Below are 6,000 nucleotides of genomic sequence, written 5' to 3'. Positions count from 1 at the left end.
TCAACATTTATATTTTTCTAATTAGATTATTCTTTTTTAAAAATTTTTGTTCAGTTGGAGATTTTGACTAAGACTAAATGTCTAGGAATTTCATATCTTTCTTGTTTTGTGTGTGGTGGATTTTTTTTTTTTTTAAATGAAGAAATCTGTACCAGAAAGCTTTGGAAAATTTGCCATGTTGTTCTGTAAAAGTGGTGCAGGGACTACTACACCACAAAACTTTAGGTAGTAGTCTTTATGCCCCAAAATGCAATCAGGACAACCCATAAGGTGCTTTTCGTGACAACTGATTGAAACAAATAGACTTCTCCAGAGTATGAGTCAGACCATTTTAAATGAGGCTCCTGCACATGGTCTTTTGGGGGAGATCGTTTTTTCCTTTGAGAAAGTGTCGGTGCTAAGGAAGATCATCCTTTTATCTTGAGAACCTAATTCACTTTCCTGGATTGTCTGTTATAAATTCCCCTGGCAGTCAAACTCAGCCTCAAGGAACTGAAGTAGTCACCAGTTCCCTTTTGTGAGTGACAAAAATTGAGAAGACTATTCAAATCCAGGCTGTTCTGTGACATCAGAAGATGACTATGTCCTAGAGATGTGGAAATCTATAGGAATACCCATTGTACATGCAGTATCGTACTTTATAGCGGTACTTAAAAAGCTTGTTTTGATTGCTAGAAGTTTAGTTTTGGAAAAAATAATGGTACAATTGATATACATTTTTCTTCCCATTCAAGCTCAAACATTTCAAAGAGTATTTTTCCTCTTTTTGTTCTTTTCTGAGTAAAATAAATTGAGCATTACTTAAAGCTTACTCACTACAGAATGGAAAATGAATGTGACATTGTGGCAATACTTGTGATAGTTTTGTATTCCCATGCCTTGCATCTTATCAAGTTATATTTGTTAATAATTTTTAAATCTGCAATGGAGTAGAAATATGTAAATCATATAATACTAAAAATCAAATCATTACATCTTTCTATTTAGTAGCAAAAATTAAGTCATGTCTTTAATGAATCAAATATAAATGATTACTAGAAGTAAATGGTAATGCAGAGACGATAATTATTTGAACTAACATTTTTTTTTCCACAAAGCCATGTTTTAAGGCTATAGTAACAGAAAAACATTCAAAGCTTTTGAAAGACACTCAAGGAAACTTTATATGTCAACTGGACAACACTCTTGCCTAAAGTTTATAATGCACAGACATTAGAAAAAGGTTTGGTGTTTTTTTTTTTTTAAGAAGGGGCATGAAAGAGAAAATATTCCCTGACTGAAGACTAGAGCCTGGAGTCATAGTTATGGGGAGACAAAAATCCTGCATTAAAATGCAGGCAAAAAGAAAAACTTCAGGGATAGAGAGCAGTCAGTAAGGTCATTGATGATAATTTAATTAAATATAAGTTACAGAGTATGTTGTTGAACCTAGTAAAAGAGAATGTACATGTGAATAGAACTGATTTTTTTTTTTTTTTTTTTTTGTCCAGTTCTAGGGTTTCACTGAATTTTCTTCCAAACATCGGAGCCATTTCCTGAAATAGGAAAACACTTTTTGTAAAGGCTGATTAAGTATATCCAAGTGCTTGTGGTAATTCAGAAAGCATTCATAGGTTATGTGTCACTCTGAGTTATGAAAGATAACTCATGTAAGACAACAGCTACAGGAGAAAACAATGACATTTTATTATTTTATTATTGTTGAGCATGCAATATTTTTGGCCATATTTGAAGGAAACATGAGTTTGAAGGAAACATGAGTTTGAAGGAAACATGAGTTTGAAGGAAACAAGAGTTTAAAAACTCTTCAACATAATACACCAGATCTAAAGTTTTGGAAAACTTTAGTACCAGGTATCTGGTGTGCAAAAACATTATTTACCATCCAGAATCCCTTTGCTGTGTGGAAAATAAATAGGAAGAGCTTGAGATGATGCTGGAGGAATGAGGAAAAACTTTAGGCTCAGTCACACTTTCAGGGTGTTAATTGTAACTGAAAGTAGTAAAATTCTGATATGAGTCACTCTGAAGTCAGAGTGATTGTGTATGGTATAAAGCAGTGATTCAAAAATGCATTAAACATACTTTAGTACTTTCCTGAAATTGTGGCCTAACTGTGCGGCTTCATTGGGTGAGTATAGCTAGAGATGATCAAAAGGATTGAGGGAACAGTTTTCCATAGGCAAATGTGGCTTCGCTTGAACTTGTATATCTGAAAGCTCTCATGTCAAGTATGCTATTATAAATTATCTTTTTTTAAATTTTGTTGCAATGAAATTATATTGTCAAAGCATTTTAAAATACAGTCTGAATTTTAGGGAGTTTTCCATGTGTTTTATTTTCTTTGGCATTTACGATGCAAAGAATGTTCAAAATGACCGAAATTCACATGGAACATGTTTTCTAACTTACTGAATTTGGTGCAAAATAGGGTAGAGAAAGAGTGGTTTTGCTTTCCTCATATGTATTTATACAAGCAATAGAATATAGAAAGCCAGGTGTGTGTTACTGTAGCTGTAAAATCTGTATGCCTTCAGATTAAAGTTGTTAAATTAATAGGATCATAGGAAAATTCAGGTTGGAATGTACTTCAGGAAGTAATCGAGTCCAAGTAAAACTTACTGCAGTTGATCCAAGGGTGCTTGAACCTGACACAATATTCTCAGTGGGGTCTTATCCAGGGTAAATCCATCCTGACTGTTCCCAATGAGCTTTTCCTTGAAGTGCTCTGAAATGTGTTCCAAGAGGACACTGACCATCATTTGCGAAGGGACTGAAGTAGCTTCCCAGGTTGTCTTTTGGCATTGTTTTTCACAAAAGCTTTTATTGTAAGTCCCCTTTTAAGTATTAGTTTTCTGGTAGACCTTAAGTGCTTCAAAATAACAGGTATGTTCTCATGATCTGTACCCTAAATAGCTGGAGTGAAATTGTACTGGAGAGTAGAGTACTGGCAAATGGAAAGGAAACACTGAATTGTAGCAAAGTATTTAGTAATTGCAGTGGAGTTTCTTTCAAACTGAAACAGTTAATATTTCCTGTTCTTTATCCTTAAAGTACCTGTATCAAACTTCCTTTTATGTGTATTTGATGCTAGAATGTTTGCAAGTAAAACTATAACTGGAATAGTAATGAAAAATATTAGCCACTTTGCAAGTATACCAAGTAGATCTACTTGAAAGTTTAACAAAATTAAAACCAGGTCACATTTCCCACATAATCCTGCTTAAAGAAAAGGGCAAGCATTGTCGTGGGAAGAAAGTATGACTAGATCAAAGTTTTTACAACTTCTCTAGGTAAGCTATATGAACCAATTAGATGCTAAAAAGTTGTCACATCTAGATAGGCCCTTGAGAATATAGAATACAGTGGCATCCCTTTCAGTAAAAAGCAAAAGAAAGGATTGATACTTAAAAAATAAGAATGGAAACTAAATCTAGGAATGTGCAATAGTGCAAATATTAAGAGGGAGCTTTTTTTATATAATAGTAGCATAAAAACATGGCCCCTTTCTTATGTGCGCACACTGGTATTTTTTTCTAAATAACAGACTGTTCCCAGCGATGAGGCCTTTATGCCATTGTTTGCTATGATTGGCATTTGGTGCAGTGCAGTTATGAAAATTCATGTTTTCAGTATGTTCACAGGTTCCTTCCCATCCATTTTCCTGACAGCAATCTCTCTGGCAGTTGTGTTGTATTGTTTAAGCAGATCCACTGTTTATGTATGTCTTTATATCTGGTGCAAAGACCTTGTCTGAAAACTTGTCTTGGTTTAACAACATAAATAATTTTATTTGTGAGACTTTCATTTTTTTTCATCTCATCTGCACTTCCCCACACACCCTTAGCTTGCCCAGTGCACATACACTTCCTTATATTATGAGTGATACCACGAATGGTATACTATGAATGAGAGAGATGATTTCTGTCACAAGGCATGCAAAGAAGTACTCTTCAGTACTTTGTGAAGTGTGTGTGTTCTAGGTGCACCAGGAACCCTTACACATGCAGGTCTTTACATAACAGCAGGAGGTATATATACACACTGTAGTGCAAAATCAGATCCTAACTTCACTCATGATAAGTAACTTTACTGATTAACTGGGAGAAGACCTGTTGAGAATTCTCTCAACTGTTATTAAGAAAAATAAAAGGAGAATACAAAAAGACATTGCAGCTTGTGAGATAAGTTCCTTAAATAGAAAGTCGGGTATTTAAAAATAAGAATTCAGTAATGAGCTATTAGATTATTTTCCTCGCAGGAAACTGAAGTGTGGCTACTTGGAAAATACCTTTGCTAACAGGACACAGTGATGAAATACATTGTTCTGCTGGTGCTTGACAGTTAAGAAGGAATGGGAAGAGATTTAGACTTTCTTTTGAAAAATCTATCATTGTGGCTTCATTGTTTTATCATGTGTCATTGCGTTCCATCAAGTCAGACTGCCTGCAAGGTAACAGAAACTCTGGAAACCATTTTAGGATTAGGAGAGAAAATTTCTTTTTATGTATTTCATAGCCAACTTCTTATATGTCTTTCTGTAGCTATAATGAAGGGAAACCCATATTGCAGAGGCTTCTGCATTACAAACTGCTGAATGACAAATGCTTTTTGTCTTCTATTGAATTTTGTTTTAAGCACAACAAGCTGCTGGAGGAAGAGTGTCATAACCATAAAGCAGAACAGTGGGTTTGCAAATAGGGAGGTTATTTTCAAACAGAAAAGTGAAAATAGAGGGAAATTATGTTGATTACTGTTTTCCTTCTTTGTAACTAGGTCTTACAGCACCTTCATACCATGTTTCATTAACGTCATTCATCCATTAGCAAGTCTCTTGTTTATTATTGGATAGAAATTTTTCTACTTCATTGGGAGCATGTTAATGCAAATAAAACACTGCAGCATCTGCAGATGAAGACTCTTGGCTTTTTACTGTAATAATAGGAAGAGAATCTCATGTTAAATATTGTTTTCAAGGCAATGGTAACTCTTTGTTCCAAAGTTTTACCTAGCCCCCTATAAAACGCACATTCATGTAGAGGACCTCAATGTTTCTGATCTCTTTCTAAGTGAGTTAGGCACTACTTGTACTAAAATATGTGTTCAGAAAACTTGATTAATTTGCCATTAAAAGGAGAACGATCCTATGATTTTTATTTTACTCTTACTTTGCAGCACATATGAGATTATTCTGGGAAATGGTTAGTTTCATTATCTGTGCAATGAAGTTGACTCAGTATTCCTTTACAGCCCTAGTGGGATGCTACGTGGTTAAAATCAGGAGTAGGTTCATCAGTAAGGATGAGGGCTGTGTGATGAGAAAGTGGTTGTATGCCTGTGCAGCCCTGAAGCCAGATGACAGCTGGTTCCTCTTCTCAAAGTACGTGCTGACTTTTTAATTATTTAAATTTTCTTCAGCGAAATCTAGACCAGCTTATGGTTTATGGAGACATTCAGATCCATTTCTGATTCCCTCACTGTGGTTGCCCTGCAGACCCATTACAAGTCAAACATTCAAACTTTGAGTGTAAATATGAGCTGCTGAATCCTGATTAGATGAATCTTCAGTTTGTAATCATTTCTTTGCCCGATTGTGTGAGTAACAATAACAAATCTTGATCTCTTTAATGGTAGAAGATTTTTGTCTATGGGAAGTTATTCACTACTTACTGTTTCTATATTCAGTCTAATTGAGATGAAAGACTTTATATCTGTAATTACCATTCCCCTGGGATTATTCAGGCTAATGGTTTATAGGTAATTTAAGCATTAGATTTGTAGCTTAAACAAGAAACTATTTAATGTCATCTGCATAGTGTGGTAGTCTTTGTGGGAGCTTTCCTACAAGCTGTTTTTACAAATGCATACTGATGATTGACATCTACAAATGTCTTTCATGGCTGCATGGTCCAACTAATTTGCTAGTATTTTGGCCTCTATTTCGGTGAGTTTGGGTTGCTGTAGAAGATGGGACCTATTGCATAAACAAATACTGTGAAC

This window comes from Nyctibius grandis, chromosome 8, assembly GCF_013368605.1.
Source record: "Nyctibius grandis isolate bNycGra1 chromosome 8, bNycGra1.pri, whole genome shotgun sequence".
Taxonomy (NCBI): domain Eukaryota; kingdom Metazoa; phylum Chordata; class Aves; order Nyctibiiformes; family Nyctibiidae; genus Nyctibius; species Nyctibius grandis.
The sequence above is the reverse complement of the archived record's forward strand: the minus strand, read 5'-3'. Positions refer to the sequence as shown.